This window comes from Condylura cristata, unplaced genomic scaffold, assembly GCF_000260355.1.
Source record: "Condylura cristata isolate star-nosed mole 26May11 unplaced genomic scaffold, ConCri1.0 scaffold00017, whole genome shotgun sequence".
NCBI lineage: Eukaryota > Metazoa > Chordata > Mammalia > Eulipotyphla > Talpidae > Condylura > Condylura cristata.
Genome location: NW_004567118.1, coordinates 10,490,694 through 10,507,924, shown reverse-complemented (window position 1 = coordinate 10,507,924; position 17,231 = coordinate 10,490,694).

Genomic DNA, 17,231 nt, shown 5'->3' with positions numbered 1-17,231 from the left:
TATATATATATATATTTTTTTTTTTTTTCTGTGCTAATTCCCCATGTAACTCTGTCTCCTGACCAGACATAGATACAGAGTGCTTCAAGAAGTTTCTTCTGTGAGTAGGGTTGTCTGAACTGGAATTTTAGGATGTGTCTAGGTTATTGGGAAAAACATAGTTCTAAATTACAAACGTGTCACCAAGATGCCAGGGGTACCTAGGTCTCATGATAGGAACGTTCAATACTAATGAGTGTGTGTAATGAGTGCGTGTTACGCATTATTAGATACTAAGAACCTCCCAGGAGGTGATTAAACACATACCAGTACATAGTAGGACTTCAGGGGAAGACTTTAAGTTGCTTTTCTCAATTTCCCTGGCAATGCCTCTGTTGTTCTGTATGGAATGGTTGCATGGTTGAAGGACAGAAGTGAGCTGGAAACTAAAGAGATGTTTCAGTGACTATACTTCCTTCGTTATTTAGAATTGAGCCTATTCATCCTACCATTTACTTCCATTAAACTGCTGGGTATTCCTAAGAATCTGAATGCAGATTATTCTCTCTTTACTCTTTATCTTGATGACAACTAGGTGACCCACATTGCTTAAATTGCCCTCAAGGTGGAGCATCAACAAAAGCAGCATAGTAAAATGAATAATGATATAAGAAAATAGAAAGGTTTAATAAAAACCAGCAAACAGTAACAATAACACCAAATACAGCATAGTATCTGAAATATACATTGAAGTGATTTTTGTGAATGCCTTGACATACATTCTATTTCTAAAGTATTTTACAAACAAAACCAATCAATGACCAAAGAATGAATTTACTAAGACACGAAAATGACATATTAATATGAGGAAACAATCAAACTGAGTTACTATACTTATTACCCATTTCTTTTTTTTTAAATTTATCCCAACCTTAGCAACTTCTGTCTCTTAATAAATGTTAATCATTTAGCACCGTTTCAGAGATCTAGGAATTGGAGAAGCTTAGTTAAGTTATTTCTAGCCTGAAGTTGCAAGTGAGGTTGCAGTTAAGATACTAGCTAGGCTCACAGGCACCTGAAGGCTTGACCGGGACTGAGGGGTGTGATTATCAGATGACTCGTTTAGATGACTGGTGGTCAAGAGACTGTGGCGTCTCACTGACTGGACCTTTAAAGAGCCACTGAGATGTCACGATGACTGACCTCCCTCACTCATCAAGATTAATTATATCAGGAGTAACTTAAAAGATTGCAAGGACAAAGCCTTGGAAGTTACATCTGTTTTTTCATGTTTTCTGGCATTTCCAAACAACTCTCATAGATTGTGGAAGAGGAGTGCAACAGCATTAAAGCTGCGAGTGAGTGCAGATCACCAGAGAAGATCTTGGGGCTGGCTACTGTAAGATGGACAAACTTAGAAAAGTGCCATGTTTCCAGACTAATGACCAGCACTGTTAAAGATGTTGGTTCTATACATATGATGCAATTTCAAATTATTCAGTTACTTTTTGATTAAGGATTTTGACAGATCAGCTACACGGGTTCCTATGGAAGAATAAATGCATTAGAAATAGAAGATTGTTTCCAGATTTTGAAAAGGTAGGATACTTAAGCAGGCATTTACCCTATAAGCTGTTGAGACTTTTAAAGCGATAGTAGCTAAAACAATGTCATGGTCCTGGGACAGGAATGATTTAATATTGGAGTAAAAATCAGTAGTTTTGCAGAGAGTTTGAAGCAGTGAGGGGGATCCACCCCACCTTTCCAGTGACCCCAACAGGAATCCAGTTAGAGACCCTGTGTTGAGAGAGCCAGCACAATATAGTTGTTGAGATTTTGTTGTGGAGCCAGATGTCTGGTCCTGTTCCAGTCTTACCATGTACTAATATGCTTGGTTTTGGGTAATTTGTAAGCTTTATAGATTGTAGTTTTCTGGTCTTCATAATAGAAATTATAATAGTAATATATTTCATAGATTTACTTAAGAATAAAGTGACTTCATTTTTTAAAGAATTAAAAAAGCACATATGGTATATAGTTAGCATTTAAAAATTTCTTAAATAAATCTATGAAAATTTAATAAGCAGTAAATGCAGCATTTCAAATCAGTTAATAAAACAATGGTTTCCTTAATAAATGTTTAATTTTTAAAACAAATTTAAATAGATGCTTATTTCACATTGTACTTACTTCTGTATACCATAAACATGTTCCAATATGGAATATTCAATATGGAATATTAAAAATAAAACCATAAAAATAATAGAGGCAAGCAGGTGAATATTTTTATTCACATAGTTCCCATCTTCCATAAATAATATATGGTTATGAAATATTTATGAAACTAAATGTATGAATGTAAAACTAGATCAGTCAGTCAGGGATGTGGGAGAGACTAGGGGCTCACCTGTGCTGCTTCCTTTCGTGGGGATACAGGAAATCTAGATTTCTCAGCCCTCTTGTATCTGTCTCTGGGTAGGATCTATGACTGTGTTTGGTTTAGTGGGATCTGGGAAAATGTGATGTAGACTATTAGAAACCCTGAGAAGGCAAGTCTGCACCGTGAGTAATCACTTGATGCAAAGCCATTCACCAGAGCTATCGATCTTTGACATCATCAAAGCTTACCTGATGGTCAGCCAGTGATCATTTAGGGTTGTGTAAGCCAGCAAGTAGCATCACATAATCTAACTCATATGTGATGGCTCCATTCAAACAGAGCAGAAAGTATATTGTCTCATAGACCCAATCTTTGTAAAAGCAAAACAATACAAAATAATAGTTAATTTCATAAATGGTGCCGCAAGGTTAAAGATAGCTATGTTACTGAAGTTGCCCTTGGTTAGTAAGAAGTGCAAACATATAATAATTAAAATAGAATTTTAGTACTGCAGGTCATGATCACTGAATGTCTGAGTTCATCATTGGCAGGAGATCAAGGTTACAGTAGTGTAATGTAAAGAACACCAGCTTGTGCATAAACTGACCATATGAGGTCAAAGCTTAACTAAAATTTTTATTTGGGCAAGGCCCCAAATCAGACATTATCAAAGAACAGAATCTAAGACTTTACTATGTAATTTTTTTTTTCTCAATCTGCCATGTCGGAATCATTATAGCAAGGTTAGAAATGAACTGGAAAAATAATTTGCACAATATATAACTATGGTTGCTATATAGTATATAAAAATGTTTATAAATCACTAAGAAAAATATTTATTAATAGAAAATTATAAAAGAAAAAAGAAAACACAAACAAGAACAAAAGTTTCACGTGAATGTAAAGAATGGCTACTGGCCAGCAATAATAGAATAAATATTCTTTCTTATTCATCTTCAAAAAATATAAATTTAGACATGGGTAAAATGTAATATGTAATATTTTATATATTTTTAAACTTAATTGACATAGCATTGTAACAATATGTAAATTTCAGGTGCTCACCACTGTTAATCAACATGTGAATATATTATATTAAATTCTCTGCCAAAAGTTCAAATCTACTCTTCCCTATGCCACTATCCCTTTTGAAATGTAATATTTTAAATACAAAGATTAAAAGTGAGTAATGTTCATTGTGGATATGGATGTTAGGAACTACAAATAGTCATTTTGCGGGGGTCCAGTTGTTACTATTTAATCTTTTTTGAAGAGTGATTTGTACATATCTTTTGATCTATAGTTTGCCTTCTATTCATTTAAAGAACTAAGTAATTATGTGTAAGTTGTTTCTAATAGCAAGAACTGGAAACGGTTTACGTGCCCTAGATCAGGAGATTAAATAAGTTGTGGGGGATTCTTACAACTGACTATTAGTCAGATATCAGACAAATATGGTAGATGTGGACTGACTATAAATATCCTGTGATCCTGCGATACTGTGATTCACAATAGAGTTGTACTTGGCCTTCCTCCCTCTTTGTAAGCTATAGCTCCTAAAATCTTTTGAATTTCCCAAGAGATCCATGAAGGTGTCTCTTGTGTGTTATTAATGAAGTAAGTTTTATATCCTACCTAAGGATTGGAGCTCATGGAATCAACCACTAATACCCAATGATTTAGTCAGTCTTTTCAGACTAAGTGAGAAAACTTTCATTAAAAACTCAAAAAGGGGGCCCTCCCTGGTGGCGCAGCGGGTTAAGGCACAGCACTGAGAAGCTAAAGCCACTTCCGCATGAGTTCGATTCCCGCCTGCCCCGGAGGTGACCACATGGCGTGGCAGACCTCTCCTGACCCGCCCGCTGCTCCCCTCAGCAGTGTACTTCCTCGATCTGCCTGTTCTGCTCTCTGCTCTGTCTCTGGTGAAGCCTCTCGCCGCCCCTGAGCCTCTGGTCTGTACCCCAGTTCTGTATGCACAAATAAATATTTTTAAAAAAAAAAAAAAAAACTCAAAAAGGGACCCTTCCTTGTGGCACAACAGGTTAAAGTGCAGCACAGTGAAGCTGTCCTCTGTAACATGAGTTCTATCCCTGGCCAGCAGGAGCGTTAACCCACCTGGCATGGCAGACCTCTCCTGACCTGCCTGCTGCTCCCCTCAGCAGTGTATTTCAGTCAGTCTGCCTGTGCTGCTCCCCACTCTGTCTCTGGTGAATCCTCTCATCTCCACACTTCCAGCCTATACCCCAGTTCTTAAATAAATAAATCTTTAAAAAAAAAAAAAGACAAGATGCAGATGCAGAGAGTTTCCAAGGGGGTGAACGTGCAGATTCAGAGAGAAATGCTCCCCTCATACCCCTCACCCTTTGTGTCTTTTCCATCTAGTTATTCCTAAGTTACATCCTCTGTGACCACTAACACATAAAACCCCTATTTAAACAGGTTGACACATATAGCCAGAGTGTCCTTATGTGTGGAAATGAGCAAAGGGCAGGACCTATAAACACTTTCCCTTTCCTTTGAAACTGAAAGGAAGGCTGTGCAGAAGCTATAGGAGCCATAGAGGGGATGCTTAGCCATGAATTCAAAGAAGTGCCTCCATGAGCTCATCTCCAACCTGCTCCCCGCTTCCCACCCCCCTACTCCCCGCTTTCTGAATAAACCTATTTTGTTGTTGGAGCAAGTGGCAGCATTTGTTTTCAGTCATCACCTTTTATAATAAACTAGTAATCTAGTAAATAAAATGTTTCTCTGAGCTCTGTGAACCACTCTAGCAACCTAAACCCAAGATGAAGTGATAGAAATATCTGACATACAGTCAGTCAGAAGCATGGGTAATAATAGGACCTTAAACTGGTGTCTGAAGTGAGTGGGGATTTTTTTATGGGACTGAACGCTTAGTCTGTGGGATCTGATGCATCTCTGGGTAGCTAGTAGTGTCAGTGTTAAATTGTAGGACTCCCAGCTGGGTCTTGGAGCATTGCTTATTGGTGTGGGACCCTGTTCCCCCAGCACCCACAGTGGACTTGGGTCTCAGAACATCCTAAACACCATAATATATATTACCTAGAACAATAACAACAGTAATAATATTATTAATTATTATTATATGCATATTAGACATAAAAGTATATTGCTAATAGATTGGAGATGGTTATTAGCAGGTTACAAAACACTTTAGAAATAAAAGTGTTTCTATTATATCTGAATCTGCATTACAGCGCATACACATATATGTTCATACTCACTCCTAAGTGCCCATCTCCCTTTTGGAGTCACTTTCCACTAATGTTTTAGGAAAGGGAATTTTTTTGTTTTGTTTTGTATTCACTCCTCAGTGAATCCACCTGCTTTCCCACTGTTGTTTGGCCGTTTGTGTGTTTCCCAAACTTTTTGAGGTGTCGTTCCCATTTGGGGTTCACTACTTAACCAATATACTGCCTTAGAAGCTGGACTCAGCAGGAGAGGTAGAAGAAGGAAACTGAATATGCCGCACCAAAAACACTTCTGCTGAAATAAGCTCAGAGAAGAACCTGACAAATTTAAGTCCTTGTATTTTTTAATTTGAACAGAGTAAGGAAAGAAGCATTTGGCCTGACAGTACTTTTCTGATGAAAGAATGCAGGGAGACAGAGATGCTCTCCAGGAAGGGTTCTGTCTTTACCTGAGGTCCCCCAGATTTGGTTCCAGCACTACCTCATCTGCTAACCCCTGTTTCACATGTGGCAAGAACGCCACATGTGGCAGGGAGACGAACTTGGTCTGATGGCTTTTTAAGTCAACAATGCCAATTAAAATAGCTGTCAGAGTAAACCCTACCAGAATTCACGGCACTCATGAAATTGAGTAATTTGTTCAAAATCATGTTATCCTGAGAGCATGTGTCTTAGGCTAAGGAAGATGAGGTCTGCCTAATGTTCCTTGTAACTAAGTATGTCTCCTCCCTTCTTTCTAACTCCTGGTAAGAAGAAAGCAGTTGACTTTAAAGAGAATTGGGCACCAGGATGTTCTTTAATGGGCAAAAATAAATAATAAAATGTATCTTTTTGTCTTATTGGTATTTCCTTAACACAAATATATTCAGCGAACATCATGATGCTCTTGCAGAATCAAACCGACTCCCAGTTCCTTGGCTTTGGAGTTAAACTTAATGTGATTCAGTGGTTAGGAATGTTCAACCTACTTAGGGTACACTGATGGAAATGGAAATTACACAATAGATGATGCTGCTGGGTAATGCTTTTCCATCACTGGAGCTGTTTTATGATAAATATTGTATTCAGCAATATGTATTATGCATGCTTTTTGCAAGATGTCTGCAAACTAATCTCTGACAAGCACAGATGACAGGAAATGCTTAATGCAGAGCACTGGCAGCTTGTAGACATGCTGAAATTCAGTGCAGGCAGAAGCCCTCTCACAGACAGGGAGATGAAGGGCTTTATAAATGGGATAATAATAGTCTTTAGTGCCAAGTGCATTTTCATTTATCCAAGACCCTCAAAATGCTTCCAAAGATTGTCCTATTCTTCAATGTTTAAATTAGTAAAATGGAGCAGAGAGAGGTTAAGTGATTTTCTGTAGGCTTTTAGCCAATCTTTTGTTGGTGAGAATCCTGAGATTTTATACTTCTACTCTCCAGTAGGTTCCTGGCAATCTTTTGCATCCTCTTTTCTACTCCCCATCAGGGAAATTATGGTGTATTTAAGTGCTGTTTATCAATGTCAAGATGTTTGTAGGTGTGGACTAAAAATGGCCTACATGATAGATGATGTTGTAGGAGACAGGCCCTAAGCAACCAAATTGAAAATGGAAAATGGAAATGTGTTCAGTGCATACATACATACATACATATGTATACATATATACATATATACACACATGCATACATACATACACATACATAGAGACATATATATTCGCAGAGGGTTAGGAGGGAGCCTTGGGATTGTCTCCATTTAAGTGGAAATCTTAAAAACCACCATGATAAAGTGACTTATGTAATATCCTGCTATGTGTTAATACAGAACCAGGAAAAGAATCCAATTTGGCTTTCTTTTTTTTTTTTTGTTTCTTGGACATTTATAGGCGTTCGGGAGACTAGCTTGTTTCTAAACCAGGTTTTTTTCCTGGAAATTGTGGGAGGAGGTATGAAAGCCATTATCTCTTGAAATATTCTGGGATTTCAATGACTTGAGTGCTAGGTATTTTGTTAGTGTCTCACACATTTCTGAAGTTCTACTCATTTCTTTAGTCTATTTTTCCTGTTGTTCTGTTAGTTACAGGCTCTGATCTGTACTCAACTCACCGAATCCATCCTGTTACCTCCTCTTTACTCTTTAGTCCATTCACTATTTTTTGTGTAGCAGCATTTTTCAGTTCTATAATTTCCATATATATTTTTTAGATTTGTTATTTGATATTTTCTCCAATTTCTCTGTAATTGGTTTTTGAAGCATCTTGTTATGGCTGTGCCCTCATGTGGCTCCTCCCCATCTCCTCTGTCTTTCACACCTCCCAGCACTACCTGAAGGGATGTCTGTCTATGGGACTCCCCTTAACAGGAGATGCAGAGTTGTTTGGGAAAGAAAAGGAAGGGAGTGACAAAGAGAAGAAGCTTTAAGCTCACTCTTAAATTCTCATTGTTAAGTTCTGATATACCTTCAAAATGCTAATAGGAATCATATATAAAGTAAGATTTATTAATTAAGTTTTGAAAATTCCATTTGAGTACTGGAAAAGTTGATTTTTTCATTTTCTTAGGTCTCTAAAACCATTAAGTTTTATTTTTCTTCGTTTTCTATTATAGGACAGTTGACTAAAGACACTTAAGGTTAGTTTCTGCTGAGTTCTACTATGCAAGTTATAAAGTAGAAAAAGTCCTTCATAAAATGACAGTCCAATGATAAATCACAACATTGTCAGTGAATGGAAATCATAAATCACTGTTCATTCTGGATCTGAGACTAAGTGACTATTCCAAGTTTTTGATATTTACTTAGGAGTATTGTGTTTGTTGATTATACCATAACAAAATTCAACACAAGTCTTAGTATCAGCATACCCAATTACTCTGTTTTTCCATTAGAAAATACTGTCTGCTTTCTCTGTCTCACATCTATAAACTGTCTAGTCTCTAAAAAGATGTTATAAGTGGCTCTCTACCTTATGTAAGAGGTCTTCGAGATTATTATGCTCATGATATCCTCCATCACCTTAGCTATGTAGAAAACTCCGTTCTAAACTATCACTTTGTTCATTTCCATTTGACCCAATCCTCCACTCTTCTTGTAGCCTATACTGCTTCACGTGGAACCATCTACAAATTTGTTAGAGCCTCATTTTCTGATATACATGTTTACTTGATTTTCTTGCTCTAAATGAAACTTTGCGATGTCTAAGGTAGTTGCTTCCCTTCAATCCTGTAATTTGATGGCTGTTTCTTTCCTCCTGTATCCATGCTCCATGGAACTTGGTGGAAGAGATTAGTGTTTGCCTTATGTCTCATTTATATATCTAGGTTATTTTTCCCTTCCCTTACTTCTCCCAAATAATATTGCTTTTTCTAGTTACTTCTCTTTTCAATTTTTTTAGTATCTGGAATGAATTATTTTACATCATTTTTCTCAAAATTTTAATTCTCTCCTACTCACTGAGGACTTTGCTTATGTCATTGATCTGATAAAAAGCAATCATACGGGATTACTTCATTTACAGTATATTTTTTCTCTCTCTCTGCTATGATGGTTATCACAGCTGCCTCCTTCTAAGACCAATCTTTCCAGTCGAATATTCCTTTTTCATTCAAGGACTTTGATCCTGTACTTATCTCTTCTCCCCTGAAACCCTGCCCCTGTCCACCCATGTTCCCACACATTTATTTTGTTGCATAGTAAATAGTCTCTATGATAATATAGAATACCGCCTCTCTCCTATGTTTCACACCTTAGGGCTGTCTTCTCCTACATTACACAAAGGTTTGTCTACAAGATCAATAGGATATTGCAGAAGTGATGATACCCTACATCCACATTTAGGTCATAAGGGACAGGAGACTACGGTCTTTCTCCATTCATTCTGGACAAGACCAGCTTCCCTGTCACTCTGTATGTCACACTGGGTTCCGACCACCTGCAGCATGTGTAACCTGGGGCACATCATCTCTATCAGTTGAGCCCTTAGGTGACTGTAATCCCCGGTTGACATCTTGATGGTAAATTCATGATCTAGAACCATCCAGTAAACTGCTCCCAGATTCCTGGCTCAGAAACAGTGTGAGACTGAATTCCTGGTTTTAAGCTGCTACACTTGGAAGTGATTTGCTCTGGAATATCTTGTTTATTAACCAGACCCTCCTGTCATTCTGTGCATCTCTTCAGCTCCAGCTTCAGTCCCCTATTCCCTTTTACAACATTTCATTGCTCACTTTCCTGTATTTTCTCAGTCCATTTCAATCACACTTCATTCCCACTATTCCACTCAAATCGCTCATGTTAGGGTCTCCCAAGACTTTAATGCTACATTCAATGGTCAATTTGTGTTTCTTATCACAATTGACCTTTCCTTGGTGATACAATTACCTGGCTTCTGTCCAGTAGCTCCAGAAACTGGATACTCAAGTCCAGCTTCTATTGTCCACTCCTCCATCTTTGCATCCTTACTCGTTGCAGTATCTCTATAGTTCCCCCCACACACACACCCTTTTTTGGTTCATGTTTCCACAACTATTGCTGTTTAAAGTCCACATACTGAATAACATTTGGAGGAGTCAAGCCAGTGGATTTCCCTAAACATGAAAAATCAGTGTTTTGTTTTTATTTTTTCATCTTGAAGAGGAAGTAGTTACCAAATACAGCTTTGCATTTCTCACAATTCTCTGAATGCTAGTTCAGAGTCCAATTGTGTCCAATATTAATAGAACAATACAGATATATATACATATATATTATTTATCTCATATAAATAGATATTATGTATCTCAATAAGTTTTCCTTATATTGAGATCCAGATTTGAAAAAAGAATCTACTCTGTAGGAGGCTATAATTGCCCCTAACCTTGAACCTACAGAATAATGCTGACTTTATATGCAAAAGAAGTAGTCCAAACTTCTGATTCTTTTGGGCAATGTCTGCTCTCATACATCTGTAAATCTCTGCTCACATACATCTCTACTTGTTAGAAAGACAAGTGTGGTGGGACACATGACAAGCTCGATGTGGCAAGGGAACAGTTCCCAGAGGGGTATGGATTTTTTCCAGTGGCCTTAGTTGTCTCTGATGAATTCCAGGGTGCTTTGCAAAATAAAAGAACAGATTTTAGAGCAGCTGAAACTGAATACAAAAAAGAGTTGAAGGTAAATCACTTATATGTTTGTTCACAGATTCTCCACTTGAAGTGAACCTGCTTAGATTCCTTTGGCACAGCACAGTGCTCTTCATCCTTTTGTTTTATGTTGAGTCCTTCTTCGCTCTGCTGGTCCTCTTTACACAATGGCATTCTCTTGAGGGTCCAACTCAGAAACACTGATATTCCTTGAGGAAAGACACAAAAGTATGTAAATGCAAAGTTTCATAGAATTAACAATACCGTACCATCTGACTGCTGGAAAGGAAGCAGCTGGTAGGCACGTCAAAATATTATACAATATGTTCAGAATTAAGATTTGGCATTAATTTTAATGAATGAATTAATGTTTTTAAAACTATTCAAAAGACCTAAGATGAGAATATAAAAAATGCACTTACTACTGCAAGATGCATAATTGGGTAATAATGCATATCCTGAAATGTCTTAGTCACATCAATGCTCTATAAAGTTTGCATTTTTACCCCAAAAGACCGATTAAAATGAATAAAGACTGGTTTTGATTGTTATTGTTAGGACTGTTTAATTCAGAGCAAAATTAAAATGGACCATTTTACTATGGTGATCTAAATAGCACATGAAAAGCAGCTGGAATTTATGGGGTATAATTTCCCTTATTTAAATCATGCTCAGTTTTATCCAAAATGGAATCACTTCATTAGAGATTAAAGTGAATGTCACTTTAGCAGGTCATATTTGGGTTTGTTTAAATTTGGTGAAATGAATTCAATTCTTTAAACTTTCTGGAATTTCATATATTTAAGAAATGAGAAATGAGTGAGGTGGACTCACAGAAACACAAGGTGAACAGTCCCTTACCAAATATAAAATACTCATATTAAAAAAAATTGCTTGAAATAGGTAATATATTTGTTGCCAGATTGTGGGATATAGACATAAGTAAGTATACCTTCTGCTCTTCAAGGATTTTACACTCTACTTTCAAAAAAAAAAAACAAAGGGGTCATTACTGCAGCGTAGAGTTACACAGAAGTTGTAGAGCGGTACAAGCCACATGCAGTGGGTGGAAGTGAAAAACAGGATCAACTTCAATTTCATGTATCAGTCTGTATTTCAAGATGATGGTGACATTTGAAATGGGCACCAAAGTATGCAGAGTATCTTTATAGCTAAAGAGAGCAATGAGAAAAAGAATTTCGATCTGCAGCATACATAATCTTATGGAAAAGCAAACGAAATGTTTAGGAAAACCAGAGAATATTCTTCTCTTTCGGTTGCAGTATAAGCTAGATGAATAGAAATGTGGTTGTGACTGTAAAGAGATTTCTCTAAATGTGCTCTATGGTGTACACAATCAAACAGATTTCTCAAAGTAAGGTCTGCAGGTTGATGAATAACCATCTCTGGGAGGAGTGGGTTTCTGCTTCTTTTGCAAAAGACCTTTGTTTCCATGGTAACAAGAAACAAATATTATAGAAAATATAAAAACTATGCTTTGCTATCAAGCTATTAGACAATCAAGGGAGTCTTGATAAGCTGAATTAGAGAAAGAAAGATACTCTTAACAATAAACAAAGGGAAAGTGCTTGGTTCGGGTATGTCAAGGTGGAGCAGATGATCTCTTACTGGGATCTGAGGGATGGGGAGAAGCCACTGTAATAGAATAAAGTGGAATCACTACATAATAAGACAGTCTGAAAATTATATTCCTCCAATATATCCTCTTCCAAAATTTGTCCAGAATGGAGGGGTCAGAAAGCAGATAATTTTTTAGGGGCATGCATATTTTCACAAATTTTAGAATCTGTGGCTCTTCTGGATTTGAATTAAATAATGAAACAAAACTATCTGAAAATGTGGCTCAATTCCACTCTCATTTCAAGCACTGTCAAGATCAAAGGGATTGCTCCCTGAGAGCTGTTGCAGTAAGTTGGAGGTTAAGCTAATGGGATGAGCTCAGTTTAATTAAACTGTAGTCGAGCCCAAATCAAGTGAGCTTCTGGGTTCATGTGGATACTTAGCTTTCTGCCATACCCTTCAGACACAGGAAAATACTTTGATTTTCTGAAACCAAGTGCAAACAATATTACATTTAAATCTCAATTTATAGACAATGTCCAAAAAATGACAAGATAAAGAGGTAACTTGTATCAGGAACCCACATAGACCAATGGAATCAACTCTGTGGCATTGTATGCTAGAAGAAAAGGCTTAAATGGAGGAGGTCAATGTAACAGAAAGGCAGAACATAACAGGTGAAAGAACCAAGAATGTTGGAATGAAATGAAAAGACCGGAACGGAAAAGCACCAGAATTTGCAGAAGAGAGGAAACAGGGTACAAACTATTGGTTTCTTTATTCCCTATGAAATAGTCTCTTCTGTCAACCAGAAGTGCAGTTCATTAAAACTCATGACCCAATCTCTAAAGTTATGATTTACTGTACAGATCTGCAAGAATAACTTGATATTTCCAAGTGTGCTTCTCATAAAATGCCTTCATTCTCAGATGGAATTACGCCATCTCTAAAGATAATATTAACTTCACTATGCTTAAGAGATTAACAATTTCTAATTAAAATAAAAAGAAAAGCACAAATTATCTCTTGTGGCTAATTGTACTTTATCTAGCTATTTTAATCAGAAAGTTAACGTGATAGGCTGCAAGGAATGGAGAATTAAGCACGTGCTCATTGATAATTTGGAAGACAATTCTGTTTGACAATATTTCCCCTATTACCTTATTTAAATAGATGTCCTGTCTAATCTGCATTCACTTTATTTACTATCTTATCTTTGACCTTTCCTTTGGAGGTATTCATGGAAGGGAATGTCAGTATTTACCTACCTGCTGTGCTTCCATCTGTCTCAGCAGCGCATGGGTACACACAGATTATATTTTCTTTGTATAACTTTGACTGACAGAAGCATAACCAAGACTTCATAGACACAGGATGATCAGATATTATCTCTTTCATCCCAGAATAAACTGTAACATCATGTTACATCTGGATAGTTTGTTAGGAACAGGTGCTTTCAAATATTTCAAACTGCAAACCCTGACTTCCAGATTCCTCAGAGGTTTCACTAAACAGTTTCTTTTTTGGTCTGCAATGTGGCCATTTTGTTATCAAATTTCCAGGTGGACTGTGGTTGAAAGAGCATCAGTAATTATTTGTGATATGGGTTGGTTATTTTAAATGGCCAGTCAAAGAAGTCCTCATGTGGACATTTGCAGCCTCAGGTGGACATTGATGATTTGGGGTTAAAAACTCAATCTGAAAAGAGCTCAGGTGACAGGGGATATGTTTCATTGTTCTGTTAGTTTTGTAATTTTCCAAGTGGACAGGGACCTGAGTCAGATAAAAGTAAAACTGATAAGATGCATTCCCATGTCTTTTCAATAAAAATGTGTGGCTTGCTCATAGGAGACTTTAGATAACCAGTTTTTTAGTTGGAATAAGGGAGTAGACATTGAAACTGTAAATTGTTTAAAATTTCACGGGTCAGTTCCCTGCCCTCCACTTGTCAGTCTCTTGACTCTGGCCAGTGAAATATATTAATATTATGGAAATGTTTCCAAGATGGTTTGATGATGTAATTTGTGGCCTAAATGAATTTAAATTCATACTTTATCTCTTACAGATATATTGGGGATATATAGACTTCCTCCATCAGAAAAGGGTACAAAAAGTTGGCTTCAGTGATTGATCTTATTTTTACATGATTTGAATATAGTCTTCTTGCAGACTGATCTATTTAATAAAAGTGGTAAAAACAAACCAATCCCATTGTCTTCCTATGGAATATATTTGTCTGTTAAACATTGTTTTTCTGTCTTGTCCCTTTTAATTTTTATAGGTTGTAATAGGGAGTTTTCTTATTTATAAGAACCTGGGAATAGTCCTGGGTTTTTTATCCAGGATCTTCAAGTGTCTATTATTTCAAAGACACCTTTGTACCTGGTCAGATGACTGAGGCACTGGGACTGGTAGGTAGAAAGGAACTGAGAAGGTAGGTTACTGAAAGGGCATTTCCAGTGAGCACCAAGCTCACTGTGGGTACCCGGGTCATATGCTGGGGATCCACAGTGATTCCCTCCCTGAGGCCAACTTTGGGGCCAAATTGTCTCATACAATCGGATGCCAACTTTAACCATTAAGCTGTGGTTGAGCAATAGATGTAGTGCTGGGTGGGGATTATAATTCAGATAGGACCTTAAGCCCAGGATTGTTTTCTTTGCTTTCCCAGTACCTGGCATTACCCTGGCTCATTTGCTCTGTTTCTTGAGATCTAGGTATTTCAATGTCCAGTTAGTGAGAACATGGGAGAGGAATCACTGAATCATATGGTAGACCTGTTTTTAATGTTTTGAGAAATCTCCATACTGTTTTCCATAGGGCCTGGACAAGTCAGCATTTCCACCAACAGTTTGTGGGTTCATTTTTACCCCCCCCCTTTGCCAACACTCTTCATTTCTAGTTGTTTTTTGACATGGCCCAGTTTTACAGGTGTGAGATAGTATCTCATTGTAGCTTTGATTTTCATTTCACTGATGATAAGTGATGATGATCTTTTTAAGGATTTATTTACTAATGTATACAAGAATTAGGGTACAGGCCAGAGGTGTTGGTGGGGGGTGGAGATGATTGACCAGAGATAGCGTAGGTAGCAGAATAGGCAGACATACTGAAATACACTTCTGAGGGGAGCAGTGGGCGACACAGCAGACATTTGCCACAAACTCATACTACAGTGACTGTGGAAAGCTTCATAGTGCTGTGCTTTAAGCCATTGCACCACCAGGGAGGGCCCGTGATGAGGATTTATATTCAAATGCCTTTTGCCATCTGTATGTCTTCTTCGGTAAAGTGTGTACTAAATCTTTTGCTCATTTTTTAATTGCGTTATTTGTTTTCACTTTGTTGACTGATATGAGTACTTTGTTGTTGGGATATTAACCCCTTTTTAGATGTATGATGTGTAAACAGCTCCCATTTGGTAGGGTATCTTTTCATTTTTATGATCATTTCTTTTTAGTTTGATGTAGTCTCATTTATTTATTTTTGTCTTTATTTCCCAGTCAATTTCCCAACGACATCTCTGAAATCATTGTCATGGAGTATTTTGACTGTTTTAGTCTCTGTATTTTATGGTTTTGGGTCTTACATCCATATCTTTAGTTTATTTCTAATTAATTTTTGTGTCAGCTGTAAGATGGCGACCTATTTTCATTCTTCAGCATATGGCTGTCCAATTTTCCCAATACTTTGTTAAGAAACATTCCTTTCTCCCTTGTTGTAGATTAACCATCTATAGGTATATGGGTTCATTTTTGAACTTGCATTGCTGATACATTGGTCTGTGTCTCTGTTTTTTTCTCCAGTACTACACTGTTTTGACTACTATAGCTTTGTAGGAAGTTTGAGGACTGGAAATGCATACCTCTTCTCTTCATTTTGTCTCAGGATTCTATTGGCTGTTTGGGATTTTTTTGTGGGTCCATATAATTTCCAATTACATTTCTTTCATTTACTTGAAGAAAGTCTTTGATAATTTGATAAGGATTTCATAGAATCTGTATATTCCTTTGGGTAAGTTGGACATTTTAACATTACTAATTCCTGCTATCCATGATCATAGACTACTTTCCCATTTCTTTGTGTCATATATTTAAACAATATCATATAATTTTCATTGTGTAGGTCTTATACCTTTTTTATGTTTCTTCCTAGTTATTTAATGTTATTTGATGTGATTATAAATGGGATATTTTTGTCTCCTCTAGCTTATTGTTTATATGTAGGAACACAACAGCATTTTGTATAGTGGTTTTTTAGTCTCCCACTTTATTGTACTTCTCAGGAATGTTGAGTTAACTTGAGATTGTCCTAAGATTAATGTCTTCACTTATTTTTGTACTCTTCAAGCATTTTCAAATTGATTCTGGTATGTATATTTTGCAGATCAGTCATTTAAAACTTCAGAATTTTTTTTTTTTTGGTTAGAAAAACTTGCAGCTAGATCACAGACTTCTTTCATGTATAGGCCATGGGTACACTGCCTGGTAAGCTGACTGAATTGGGTGGGTGTGAAAAAGGCCAGAACTCAATGGGAGGACATAGTCACTTCTCTGTTATTAGCACTGAGGACATAATGATAACAATAAAATAATTGTAACCTCACAGTATAGCTTCTCGATGTATAAAATGTACACATCCCAGAGTACGCATATCCAAAAAGTTATGCGTAGTCATGCATATTTTGGTGGGCTTTTTCCTGTTTAAAATGGATTAGCTACTTAATGAATATTCATTTACTTACTCATTGGGCAGAGGACAAAGTTTTAAGTTAACATCAGAATCTGAAAACTAACTTTGGTCAGACATACTCAAGACATATCATTGTTGTAGTGTTTAATCAGAAAAAATTTGTTTAACTTACAGACATTTTAAGAATATTTAATTCACAGGAGAACTTATTTTTTACTAGAGACACCAGGATGGAGATCCTTGATGGGAATTTACATAATGACTAGTAACTGAATATAA